Here is a 15,235-nt window from a genome sequence, read left to right on the forward strand (position 1 = left end):
CCTGAAATATTAATCTTGGAATAGCATTAGCTCAATGAGCTATATGTTGTTAGGAATTACCAAAACCACCTAGGGATAGTTCCACATTCAATCTTCCCCTTTTTGGTAATTGATGACAACATATAGATCAAAGCTTCGACGAATGATAATAAGAGTGAAAACATTGTCGCTTTGAGAAGTATGTGAAAAGCAAGAGCTCCGCCTAAATTTGTGCATAGTTTATTATTTGCTTTGGACTGCAAGTGCAGAGAGAGTTAGGCTCATGGGTTACTCTTCCATGTCACATACATCTTGGTGAGCGCTCAAAATGATAATAATTAAATACATGCACTCATCACGAAGCAAAGTGAATGATCATATAGGGATAAAATGATAATGTCATCCAACAAGCATTAATGTAGCATATGATCAAACACACATGATCATCCAAGTATCACACAGACAGAAAGTATCTCAATCAAGCAAATAAAGTTCAACCACCAAGCAACACTCTCTCTCGAAGCCTATGATCTATACATTTTTCTCCCCCTTTGGCAACAAGTTACCAAAAAGATCATAGAAAATGCATAGCACTAAATCATCTCTCAGGCTTGGTCTTCAGGTGGTGGTGTCTGGATAACTCCAAGAACGAAGGCTTCAGTCGATGTAGATGGAGCTGGTGGAGTAGGTGCTGGAGCTGGTGGCACTGAAGCTGTAGCTGGTGCAGATGAAGTTGCTCTGGTGTCTGGAGCAGGCACTGCAATAGATCTTTGTTCTCTGGGCACTCTAGCAAAAGCATCAGTGGTTGTCTTTCCCTTCCTCTCCTGCATATCATCTTGAAGTTGCTCCAAAACATACTGGATCTCAGTTACCTTCACATCCATGTCATAGAACTTCTGCTCTATGATCCTTTCCAAACTCTCCTGGTTTTGAGTCAGGGTGGCCAGCCCTTTCTCAATCCTTAGAGTGGATGCAATCAAGTAGCCAAGCTGATCTTTCTTGCTCTTCAGAAGATACTGAGATGCCTCTTCCATGGTTGGCATCTTTGCAGCTTTCTCAGCCTTTGCCTTCTCCCTCTTTGCTTGAACGTGCATAGAAGATGGTTCATCCTCATTCATAACCACTTGGCTGTCCTCAAAGTCTGGATAGATAGGCATGTGCTCCTTGTCCAACAAGTATGTGCCAGTTCCCATCTTGGAGTTAATGAACTCCTGGATCAGTGGTGCATACCCACAGCTTCTCTTTTGGTCAGCGGCTGTCCTCTTGATAGTTTCAACTATAAGACTCATGACCTTGAACTTTTGTGGCACATCAAATATATGTAGCAGATTGATGGAGTGTCCTCTGATCATTCTGTGATCACCAGACTTGGGCAGAAGAGTGTGCCTGAGGATCCAATTGATAGTAGGTAGTCCTAACAGCAGGTGTTTCACTGATCCAAATTGGTGAGTCTCAAGATCTGCATCAGGAATCTCCTTGTACATGCTAGCCATGGAGTTGTGATCCTTCTTCTTCTTGGCATAGACACCAAGTCATCTTCATTCTCCTCAGGAGCATTGATCAATTGAGCCCATTCTGCTACTGTTGACTGGTATCTAGTGCCTTGAGACATCCAGACTATCTTGTCATCTGGGTAGAAGTGAGCTGTGGAGTAGAACTGCATGATAAGCTCATCATTCCACTTTGTGAGCTTCTGAGCCACAAACTCATCAACTCCACAAGCCTTGAAACTATCATATACTCTTGGATAGTGTTTTTCATTCTCCTTGATGTACTCCCAGTTGACCCATCTCATGTCACATACTATTGGTTTCTTGTCAAGCAACATTGTCTCGTAAAAATCCTGTTGTTCTTTGGTATGGAACCTGTAGTCCACAGCAGTTCTCCTTCTGGTGGCATATGGATCTGACTCTCTCCATAGCCTCAATCCTAAGTCCTTCCTGATCTTCATGTTTTCTGCTACAGGATGAGCATCATTATGATCTGGAATTTTTGGCTTTAACTTCCTCAAAACATGTGTCTCATCATCTTCTTCTTCAGCAACAGTTTCAGGCACTGGGGCCTTGTTTTTCTCAGCAGCTGGAATGTTCCTGGTACTCCTCTTTGGTGCAGTTTTGGGTTTGGTGCAGCATCTTCTTCCTCTTCCTCTTCTTCAGAGTCTCCCAAGCACTCTGGCAGTAGTCTTTTTGACCCTTTCCTTCCTTTTCTTTTTTGCCACAACCTGCTCTTTGGGTGCAGATCCCAAAGTCTCTTGAGTGGGTTCTCTGGCTTTAGACATTGGAGCTCTCTTGGCAGGAACCTTTTGCTTCATTCCTAGCTTGGTGGCAGCAGTTGTGCCATATTCCTTCTTCAGGACTTTCCTCTTTGAGGTGGTTTCTTCTTCCTCAGCCACATAGTCCTCATCCTCTGATTCTGAGGTTCTTTTCTTGCTGGCCCTGGTGGCATCCTTTGGTAGATTGCTTGGTGTGCTCCTGCTGCCATCATTTGAGCTGCTAGAGGGACTAGTGCCCTCACTCAAGTGAACCTGCTCCTCTGACTTGTTCTGACTGTCACTCTGATCTGACATGATGCAAACACTGACAGCAAACCCTGTGAATAGATTATAGATGAGGTAGAGTGGATGAGCATCACAAAGTACAGAGGTTTTTGCAAAAGAATGAATTAAAAACTTAGTTTTAGTTTTCCACAGAAAGCATTTCGGATCTACCAATTTGCAAACTTGGTGATACCGAAGCAGCTTTTGGAACCTAAACTAGTGAACTCGGTTAGACCAAGTCACAGTTCGGTGGCACCGAGACTGGTAAGGTTTCACAAAGTGTTGAACTCGGTCACACCGATTTGCAATTCTCGGTCAGACCGAGAATCACATGTGCAATGGCCTGAGCCAAATCGGTGAAACCCATTTCATCAACTCGGTCGGTCCGAGATGGTTTCGGCGGAAACCTAACCCTAAATTTTCAACTCACGACTAAACTACGGAGTGTTTTCGATGGATAGAATGATCTCAATCGTGGCAAGATACATGGCAAAGAAATGTGTTGGGGAATCGGAGTTAGAACAGCACAAAGTTCAAGTCCATACCCTAGTTAGGCGATGAACTTGCTATGGCGGCAACGGCGGAGATGATCCGTTGACGGCGGCGGAGACCAGCGACACGAGGCGGCTGGCGACAAGGAGGATGATCCGGAGACCCAGGGAGGCAGAGTAGGTTAAGCGCGGGCGAGGAGGTTCGGAAAGTTTTCCAAAATTTGACCCGTGGATATATATAACCTGACCCTGTCGGTGTGACTGAGTGTAACAACTCGGTGGCACCGAGATTCATAACTGCAAGCAGTTACTGAAACTCGGTGTGACCGAAAAGTTCGAATCGGTTGCACCGAGATTGAAAACCTAGATTGACTTAGTGATCTCGGTATGACCGAAATGGATGAATCGGTCAGACCGAAACACACAAAGAAGTTTTGGAAGTTTAAGTCTATGACGAATCGGGGACTCCGAGTGCCCCTCACATAGATGTTGGGGAACGATGCAGAAAATTAAAATTTTTCCTACGGTTTCACCAAGATCCATCTATGAGTTCATCTAAGCAACAAGTCAAGGGAGAGAGTTTGCATCTACATACCACTTGTAGATCACGAGCGGAAGCTTGTCAAGGGGATGGTGATGATGGAGTCGTACTCGAACGTGATTCGGATCACCGATGTCCAAGTGCTGAACGGACAGCACCTCCGCGTTCAACACACGTACGGGACGGGAGACGTCTCCTTCGTCTTGATCCAGCAAGGAGGAAGGAAAGGTTGAGGAAGGCAGCTCCAAGGGCAGCACGACGGCGTGGTGCAGTTGGTGCAGCAGTATTCCGACACAGCTTCGCCAAGCACGTACGGAGGAGGAGAGGTGTTGAGGAGGGGAGGGGCTGCGCCTTGAGTTGTGGTGTATTGCAGCCCTCCCCTCACCCCTCTATATATAGGGGAAGGGGCAAGGGGGGCCGGCCCTCTAGGGAAAACCCTAGGGGGGGCGGCGGCCAAGGGGTGGGGGGCTTGCCCCCCAAGCAAGGGGGCTGCGCCCCCTTTAGGGTTTCCCCCCCAACCCTAGGCGCATGGGCCCAAGGGGGGTGCGCCAAGCCCACTAGGGGCTGGCTGCTATCCCTACGCAGCCCAAGTGGCCCCCGGGAAGGGTGGTCCCTCCCGGTGGACCCCCGGAACCTTTCCGGTGGTCCCGGTACAATACCGGTATGACCCCGAAACTTTCCGGTGCCCGTTTAACAACTTCCCATATATAAAACTTTACCTCTGGACCATTCCGGAACTCCTCGTGACGTCCGGGATCTCATCCGGGACTCCGAACAACATTCGGTAATCACATACTTGTCTTCCTGATAACCCTAGCGTCACCGAACCTTAAGTGTGTAGACCCTACGGGTTCGGGAGACATGCAGACATGACCGAGACTCTCCGGTCAATAACCAACAGCGGGATCTGGATACCCATGTTGGCTCCCACATGCTTCTCGATGAAGTCATCGGATGAACCACGATGTCGAGGATTCGATCAAACCCCGTATACAATTCCCTTTGCCAATCGGTACGTTACTTGCTCGAGACTCGATCGTCGGTATCCCAATACCTTGTTCAGTCTCGTTACTGGCAAGTCACTTTACTCGTACCGTAATGCATGATCCCGTGGCCAACACCTTGGTCACCTTGAGCTCATTATGATGATGCATTACCGAGTGGGCCCAGAGATACCTCTCCGTCATACGGAGTGACAAATCCCAGTCTCGATCCGTGTCAACCCAATAGACACTTTCGGAGATACCTGTAGTGCACCTTTATAGTCACCCAGTTACGTTGTGACGTTTGATACACCCAAAGCATTCCTACGGTATCCAGGAGTTACACGATCTCATGGTCGAAGGAAGAGATACTTGACATTGGAAAAGCTCTAGCAAACGAACTAACCGACCTTTGTGCTATGCTTAGGATTGGGTCTTGTCCATCACATCATTCTCCTAATGATGTGATCCCGTTATCAACGACATCCAATGTCCATTGCCAGGAAACCATGACTATCTGTTGATCACAACGAGCTAGTCAACTAGAGGCTTACTAGGGACATATTGTGGTCTATGTATTCACACGTGTATTACGATTTCCGGATAATACAGTTATAGCATGAATAAAAGACTATTATCATGAACAAAGAAATATAATAATAACACTTTTATTATTGCCTCTAGGGTATATTTCCAACAGTCTCCCACTTGCACTAGAGTCACTAATCTAGTTACATTGTGATGAATCGAACACCCATAGAGTTCTGGTGTTGATCATGTTTTGCTCGCGAGAGAGGTTTAGTCAACGGATCTGCGACATTCATATCCGTATGTACTTTGCGGATGGAGTTGAAACGACGCTTGACGTGCCTGGTCTTCTTGTGAAACCTGGGCTCCTTGGCAAGGGCAATAGCTCCAGTGTTGTCACAGAAGAGTTTGATTGGCCCCGACGCATTGGGTATGACTCCTAGGTCGGTGATGAACTCCTTCACCCAAATAGCTTCATGCGCTGCCTCCGAGGCTGCCATGTACTCCGCTTCACATGTAGATCCCGCCACGACGCTCTGCTTGCAGCTGCACCAGCTTACTGCTCCACCATTCAACATATACACGTATCCGGTTTGTGACTTAGAGTCATCCAGATCTGTGTCGAAGCTAGCGTCGACATAACCCTTTACGACGAGCTCTTCGTCACCTCCATAAACGAGAAACATGTCCTTTGTCCTTTTCAGGTACTTCAGGATATTCTTGACCGCTGTTCAGTGTTCCTTGCCGGGATTACTCTGGTATCTTGCTACCAAACTTACGGCAAGGTTTACATCAGGTCTGGTACACAGCATGGCATACATAATAGATCCTATGGCTGAAGCATAGGGGATGACACTCATCTCTTCTTTATCTTTTGCCGTGGTCGGTGACTGAGCTGAGCTCAATCTCACACCTTGTAACATAGGCAAGAACCCTTTCTTGGACTCATCCATTTTGAACTTTTTCAAAATCTTATCAAGGTATGTGCTTTGTGAAAGACCTATGAGGCGTCTCGATCTATCTCTATAGATCTTGATGCCTAATATATAAGCAGCTTCTCCAAGGTCCTTCATTTAAAAAACATTTGTTCAAGTAGGCCTTAATGCTGTCCAGAAATTCTATATTATTTCCCATCAAGAGTATGTCATCCACATATAATATGAGAAATGCTACAGAGCTCCCACTCACTTTCTTGTAAACGCAGGCTTCTCCATAAGTCTGCATAAACCCAAATGCTTTGATCATCTCATCAAAGCGAATATTCCAACTCCGAGATGCTTGCACCAGCCCATAAATGGATCGCTGGAGCTTGCATACTTTGTTAGCATTCTTAGGATCGACAAAACCTTCCGGTTGTATCATATACAGCTCTTCCTTAAGATGCCCGTTAAGGAATGCCGTTTTGACGTCCATCTGCCATATCTCATAATCATAGTATGCGGCAATTGCTAACATTATTCGGACGGACTTAAGCTTCGCTACGGGAGAGAAAGTCTCATCGTAGTCAATCCCTTGAACTTGCCGATAACCCTTAGCGACAAGTCGAGCTTTATAGATGGTGACATTACCATCCGCGTCCGTCTTCTTCTTAAAGATCCATTTGCTTTCAATCGCTCGTCGATCATCGGGCAAGTTAGTCAAAGTCCATACTTTGTTTTCATACATGGATTCTATCTCGGATTTCATGGCTTCTTGCCATTTGTTGGAATCTGGGCCCGCCATCGCTTCTTCATAGTTCGAAGGTTCACCGTTGTCTAACAACATGATTTCCAAGACAGGGTTGCCGTACCACTCTGGTGCGGAACGTGTCCTTGTGGACCTACGAAGTTCAGTAGCAACTTGATCCAAAGTACCTTGATCATCATCATTGGTTTCCTCTTCAGTTGGTGTGGGCATCACAGGAACATTTTCCTGAGCTGCACCACTTTCCCGTTTGAGAGGTAGTACTTCATCGAGTTCTACTTTCCTCCCACTTACTTCTTTTGAGAGAAATTCTTTTTCCAGAAAGCATCCGTTCTTGGCAACAAAGATCTTGCCCCCGGATCTTAAGTAGAAGGTATACCCTATAGTTTCCTTAGGGTATCCTATGAAGACGCATTTTTCCGACTTGGGTTCGAGCTTTTCAGGTTGAAGTTTCTTGACATAAGCATCGCATCCCCAAACTTTTAGAAACGACAGCTTAGGTTTCTTCCCAAACCATAATTCATACGGTGTCGTCTCAACGGATTTAGACGGTGCCCTATTTAAAGTGAATGTAGCTGTCTCTAGAGCGTATCCCCAAAATGATAGTGGTAAATCGGTAAGAGACATCATAGACCGCACCATATCCAATAGAGTGTGATTACGACGTTCGGACACACCGTTACGCTGAGGTGTTCCAGGCGGCGTGAGTTCTGAAACGATTCCACATTTTCTTAAGTGTGTACCAAATTCGTGACTTAAGTATTCCCCTCCACGATCTGATCGTAGGAATTTTATCTTTCGGTCACGTTGATTCTCTACCTCATTCTGAAATTCCTTGAACTTTTCAAATGTCTCAGACTTGTGTTTCATTAAGTAGACATACCCATATCTACTTAAGTCATCAGTGAGAGTGAGAACATAACGATATCCTCCGCGAGCCTCAACGCTCATTGGACCGCACACATCGGTATGTATGATTTCCAACAAGTTGGTTGCTCGATCCATTGTTCCGGAGAACGGAGTCTTGGTCATTTTTTCCATGAGGCATGGTTCGCATGTGTCAAATGATTCATAATCAAGAGACTCCAAAAGTCCATCAGCATGGAGCTTCTTCATGCGCTTCACACCAATGTGACCAAGGCGGCAGTGCCACAAGTATGTGGGACTATCGTTATCAACTTTACATCTTTTGGCATCTACACTATGAACATGTGTAATATTACGCTCGAGATTCATTAAGAATAAACCATTGACCATCGGAGCATGACCATAAAACATATCTCTCATATAAATCGAATAACCATTATTCTCAGACTTAAATGAGTAGCCATCTCGTATTAAACAAGATCCAGATACAATGTTCATGCTCAAACTTGGCACTAAATAACAATTATTAAGGTTCAAAACTAATCCCGTAGGTAAATGTAGAGGCAGCGTGCCGACGGCGATCACATTGACTCTGGAACCATTCCCGACGCGCATCGTCACCTCGTCCTTCGCCAGTCTCCGTTTATTCCGCAGCTCCTGCTGTGAGTTACAAATATGAGCAACGGCACCGGTATCAAATACCCAGGAGTTACTACGAGTACTGGTAAGGTACACATCAATTACATGTATATCAAATATACCTTTGGTGTTGTCGGCCTTCTTATCCGCTAAGTATTTGGGGCAGTTCCGCTTCCAGTGACCCTTCCCCTTGCAATAAAAGCACTCAGTCTCAGGCTTGGGTCCATTCTTTGACTTCTTCCCAGCAACTGGCTTACCGGGCGCGGCAACCTCTTTGCCGTCCTTCTTGAAGTTCTTTTTACCCTTGCCCTTCTTGAACTTCGTGGTCTTATTGACCATCAACACTTGATGTTCTTTCTTGATTTCAACCTCTGCTGACTTCAGCATAGAAAATACTTCAGGAATGGTCTTTACCATCCCCTGCATATTGTAGTTCATCACAAAGCTCTTGTAGCTTGGTGGGAGCGACTGAAGGATTCTGTCAATGACTGCCTCATCAGGGAGGTTAATATTCAGCTGGGTCATACGGTTGTGCAACCCAGACATCTTGAGTATGTGCTCACTGACAGAACTATTTTCCTCCATCTTACAACTATAGAACTTGTCGGAGATGTCATATCTCTCGACCCGGGCGTGAGCTTGAAAAACTAGTTTCAGCTCTTCGAACATCTCATATGCTCCGTGATGCTCAAAACGCTTTTGGAGCCCCGGTTCTAAGCTGTAAAGCATGCCGCACTGAACGAGGGAGTAATCATCAGCACGAGACTGCCAAGCATTCATAATGTCTTGGTTCTCTGGGACGGGAGCGTCACCTAGCGGTCCTTCTAGGACATATTGTTTCCTGGCAGCTATGAGGATGATCCTCAGGTTCTGGACCCAGTCCGTATAGTTGCTGCCATCATCTTTCAGCTTGGTTTTCTCTAGGAACGCGTTGAAGTTCATGTTGACATGAGCGCTAGCCATTTGATCTACAAGACATATTTGCAAAGGTTTTAGACTAAGTTCATGATAATTAAGTTCTAATCAAATTATGAACTCCCACTTAGATTAGACATCCCTCTAGTCATCTAAGTGTTACACAATCCGAGTCGACTAGCCCGTGTCCGATCATCACGTGAGACGGACTAGTCATCATCGGTGAACATCTTCATGTTGATCGTATCTTCCATACGACTCGTGTTCGACCTTTTGGTCTCCGTGTTCCGAGGCCATGTCTGCACATGCTAGGCTCGTCAAGTTAACCCTAAGTGTTTTTGCTGTGTAAAACTGTCTTACACCCGTTGTATGTGAACGTAAGAATCCATCACACCCGATCATCACGTGGTGCTTAGAAGCGACGAACTGTAGCAACGGTGCACAGTTAGGGGAGAACACTTCTTGAAATTTTGTAAGGGATCATCTTATTTACTACCGTCGTCCTAAGTAAACAAGATGCATAAAACATAATAAACATCACACGCAATTATATAAAGTAGTGACATGATATGGCCAATATCATATAGCTCCTTTGATCTCCATCTTCGGGGCTCCATGATCATCTTGTCACCGGCATGACACCATGATCTCCATCATCATGATCTCCATCATCGTGTCTTCATGAAGTTGTCACGCCAACGACTACTTCTACTTCTATGACTAACGCGTTTAGCAATAAAGTAAAGTAAGTTACATGGCGTTCTTCAATGACACACAGGTCATACAAAAATAAAGACAACTCCTATGGCTCCTGCCGGTTGTCATACTCATCGACATGCAAGTCGTGAATCCTATTACAAGAACATGATCGCATACATCACAATTCATCATTCATCACAATTTCTGGCCATATCACATCACATGATCAATCACTGCAAAAACAAGTTAGACGTCCTCTAATTGTTGTTGCATCTTTTACGTGGCTGCAATTGGGTTCTAGCAAGAACGTTTTCTTACCTACGAATAACCACAACGTGATTTTGTCAACTTCTATTTACCCTTCATAAGGGCCCTTTTCATCGAATCCGCTCCAACTAAAGTGGGAGAGACAGACACCCGCCGGCCACCTTATGCAACTAGTGCATGTTAATCGGTGGAACCGGTCTCACGTAAGCGTACGTGTAAGGTTGGTCTGGGCCGCTTCATCCCACAATACCGCTAAAGCAAGAAAAGACTAGTAGAGGCAAGCAAGTTGACAAGATCCACGCCCACAACAAAATTGTGTTCTACTCGTGCAAAGAGAACTACGCATAGACCTAGCTCATGATGCCACTGTTGGGGAACGATGCAGAAAATTAAAAAATTTCCTACGGTTTCACCAAGATCCATCTATGAGTTCATCTAAGCAACGAGTCAAGGGAGAGAGTTTGCATCTACATACCACTTGTAGATCACGAGCGGAAGCTTGTCAAGGGGATGGTGATGATGGAGTCGTACTCGAACGTGATTCGGATCACCGATGTCCAAGTGCTGAACGGACAGCACCTCCACGTTCAACACACGTACGGGACGGGAGATGTCTCCTCCGTCTTGATCCAGCAAGGAGGAAGGAAAGGTTGAGGAAGGCAGCTCCAAGGGCAGCACGACGGCGTGGTGCAGTTGGTGCAGCAGTATTCCGACAGAGCTTCGCCAAGCACGTACGGAGGAGGAGAGGTGTTGGGGAGGGGAGGGGCTGCGCCTTGAGTTGTGGTGTATTGCAGCCCTCCCCTCACCCCTCTATATATAGGGGAAGAGGCAAGGGGGTCCGGCCCTCTAGGGAAAACCCTAGGGGGGCGGCGGCCAAGGGGTGGGGGGCTTGCCCCCCAAGCAAGGGGGGTGCGCCCCCTTTAGGGTTTCCCCCCCAACCCTAGGCGCATGGGCCCAAGGGGGGGTGCGCCAAGCCCACTAGGGGCTGGCTGCTATCCCTATGCAGCCCAAGTGGCCCCCCAGGAAGGGTGGTCCCTCCCGGTGGACCCCCGGAACCTTTCCGGTGGTCCCGGTACAATACCGGTATGACCCCGAAACTTTCCGGTGCCCGTTTAACAACTTCCCATATATAAAACTTTACCTCCGGACCATTCCGGAACTCCTCGTGACGTCCGGGATCTCATCCGGGACTCCAAACAACATTCGGTAATCACATACTTGTCTTCCTGATAACCCTAGCGTCACCGAACCTTAAGTGTGTAGACCCTACGGGTTTGGGAGACATGCAGACATGACCGAGACTCTCCGGTCAATAACCAACAGCGGGATCTGGATACCCATGTTGGCTCCCACATGCTTCTCGATGAAGTCATCGGATGAACCACGATGTTGAGGATTCGATCAAACCCCGTATACAATTCCCTTTGTCAATCGGTACGTTACTTGCCCGAGACTCAATCGTCGGTATCCCAATACCTTGTTCAGTCTCGTTACTGGCAAGTCACTTTACTCGTACCGTAATGCATGATCTCGTGGCCAACACCTTGGTCACCTTGAGCTCATTATGATGATGCATTACCGAGTGGGCCCAGAGATACCTCTCCGTCATACGGAGTGACAAATCCCAGCCTCGATCCGTGTCAACCCAATAGACACTTTCGGATATACCTGTAGTGCACCTTTATAGTCACCCAGTTACGTCGTGATGTTTGATACACCCAAAGCATTCCTACGGTATCCAGGAGTTACACGATCTCATGGTCGAAGGAAGAGATACTTGACATTGGAAAAGCTCTAGCAAACGAACTAACCGACCTTTGTGCTATGCTTAGGATTGGGTCTTGTCCATCACATCATTCTTCTAATGATGTGATCCCGTTATCAACGACATCCAATGTCCATAGCCAGGAAACCATGACTATCTGTTGATCACAACGAGCTAGTCAACTAGAGGCTTACTAGGGACATATTGTGGTCTATGTATTCACACGTGTATTACGATTTCCGGATAATACAGTTATAGCATGAATAAAAGACTATTATCATTAACAAAGAAATATAATAATAACACTTTTATTATTGCCTCTAGGGCATATTTCCAACAATAGAGTGGTTCGAATCTGACATGATCAAGCATTGTGATGCAGCATGAATAGAGTTTGAGACGAGAAAAGCATGGATAGCTAGAGAAGGTTCTTAGGCATTCTTGTCCATCCACTTGGCCAAAAGAAAAGGAAACCAATCAATCAAAACAACAAGTGGACGTCCTTGAATGAGTAAATTATGAAACCAACATGCTCACACAATAAAATGGCAATTGAAATATGTGGCAAAGCATGCACAACCAATTCTAGCATCTATCAAGCAATTGGCGATGACTAGGTCATCTATATATGAGTATATTGACTTAGGAGTCAAATGAGAACATTTGATCATAGGTCATACTCATCGTTTAAGCACAAGTGGGGTTACCACTTTTACATAAAGCGTTGTTGTTTTCACACCATTAGAGTTGCTTTAGCTCAATTCTTAGAGTAAAGCTCCCCCTAGATGTGAGATCCCCCCTTAAGAGGGATGAACTAACCTTGGGTTTTGTCGATGATGACTTCATGTAGATGTTGAAGATGTGGATGCTCAATGTTGACGTAGATCATTTGGAGCTATCCTTTGGAGTGAGTTGCACTTTCAATACCTACATGGGTTAGTCCCACAAGGAACAAACAAGGATATCCATAGGCATAGAGTGATGCACACACAAGATGATGTCTATGAAAGCTTTAGGTTACCTTGTCCCTTGTCTTACCAACAAGAGGATTTGTGACTCCTTGAACTAGTGCAAGATGTGGAAGTTGATTGCACTCGTTCTTGCCAAAATGATAAGAGTGAAGTATGTTGGCGAAGTCACCCTCAAGAACTCTCTAGTTCTTCTTCTTCGGGATCCACACCATCTTGATGGGAATCCTCGGAGTTGTAGTTGTACTTGATGAAGTGGAACTTGCTGTAGTCTTGGGAACCCACTTGACCAAGGCCCTAGGAGCTTCTTCAAATGCATCAATTTCCTCTTGAAGCTTATCCTCGCCTTTTTGCTTGTGGTCTTGTGGTGAAAGATCATCTTGAGCTTGTGTCCCTTTGAAAGAAGTAGGATCATACTTCTCTTGTTGAGGAACAAACTTCATCTTGGGGTATTGATCTTCTTCCCACTCAACTCCATTGGCATTGAACTTTTGTTCAAAACCAACACCTTGGTTCTTCCGATGCCTTCCTTGCTTGCGTACAATTTCCTCAAATTGCTTACTCCCAGCAAGGCTCTTGTAAACACCTTTCTCTATAATTCCCTTCAATAAGCTATTTTCTTGCTCAAGTGTAACTTGACTAAGAGAATCATTAGTGGAATCAAGAGAACTACTAGAAGCAACAACATTGGATTTAGCATGATTATTGTTACTACTAGAGGAAGAATCTTTCTTGTTCTTGTTACTAGACTTGACTTGAGGCACGTAAGTGGATAAGAGTAAACGCTTGGCAATGTAAGAAGAAATTTTCTTGCGAAGATCATCATTGATTGCCTTTAAGAACTCATGCTCTTGCTCAAGATTGAGCTTCTCAAAACATAATTTCTCATGAGTCCTTAAAAGTTCTCGATGATCTCCTAAGATAGTTTCATGAGCTAACTCAAGAGTGTTTAGTTCTTTAGTTAGAGACTCAATCTTCTCCTTATAATTGTCATTTCATTTCATCTTTATTAGCATGATTAATTGACGTTTCATCATAGTATTCATCACTATAGTTGTCAACAAGTAAATCATCATCACCTAACAAGTCATCTTCATCACTATTGAAATCAACATACTCGGGGTGTGATACCTTTGTACCTTTGGCCATGAAGCATCTTCCAATTCCTTCATTTGGTGAATCAAATATGTCGTAGGAGTTGGTTGACACAAGTGCTAGACCGGCAACACCTTCATCTTGAGTATATTCGGAGTCGCAGTGATAGCTTCTCTCGGAGTCATTGTTAGAGTCGGAGCCGGATACCCATTCACCAACATGAGCTTTATGTCTTCATTTTGTGTAGCTCCTTGACGACTTGTCCTTCCTTTCCGAATCCTTGCTTCTCCGAGAGGGTCTTCGTTCATATCGATCATCCCTACTCCTTCTCTCCCTTGATGGTGATTCTTCTCTTCTACTTCTTCTTTTGGGAGAATCTTCTCTTCTCTTGTGGGGAGCCGTACACTCATTGGAGTAGTGTCCGGGTCTTCCACAATTGTAGCAGTTTCGCTCTCGACTAGAAGATCTTTTGTCATTGTAGGACCTTGACTTGGAACTTCTCTCTTTGCTTCTATTCTTGTAGAACTTGTTGAAGTTCTTCACCATTAGGCTCAATTCTTCATTGAAGGTTTGTTTCTCACTTGATGATGTGGGAGCTTCACATGAGGCTTTGTAAGCACCACTTGACTTGTTATGGAGCTCCTCCTTATCCTTGAGTGACATCTCATGAGCAACAATTCTTCCAATGACCTCCGTTGGCTTGAGATCTTTGTAATTTGGCATCATTTGGATCAATGTGCATACAGTATCGTCTTTTCCATCCAAGGCTCTTAGGATCTTCTTGATGATGAATTTGTCGGTCATCTCTTCACTTCCTAAGCCGGCAATCTCATTTGTGATAAGAGCAAGCCTAAAGTACATTTCAGCGACACCTTCACCATCCTTCATTTTGAACTTGTCAAGTTGACTTTGAAGCACATCCAACTTGGATTCCTTGAAGGAGTCGGTACCTTCGTGCATATCAATCAAAGTATCCCAAATTTCCTTTGCATTCTCAAGACGGCTGATTTTGTTGAATTCTTCGGGGCACAATCCGTTGAAGAGGATATCACAAGCTTGAGCATTATATTGTAGCATCTTCAACTCTTCCGCGGTAGCTTCATGATTCGGTTCTCTCCCATCAAAGAATTCACCTTGCAAGCCAACACACACAATAGCCCAAACGGCGGGGTTATGTCCAAGAATATGCATTTTCATCTTATGCTTCCAACTAGCAAATTTAGTACCATCAAAGTAAGGACCTCTAAGGTGGTAATTTCCCTCGCTAGACGCCATACTC

This window comes from Triticum dicoccoides, chromosome 4A (genome assembly GCF_002162155.2).
Source record: "Triticum dicoccoides isolate Atlit2015 ecotype Zavitan chromosome 4A, WEW_v2.0, whole genome shotgun sequence".
In the NCBI taxonomy this organism is placed as follows: Eukaryota; Viridiplantae; Streptophyta; class Magnoliopsida; order Poales; family Poaceae; genus Triticum; species Triticum dicoccoides.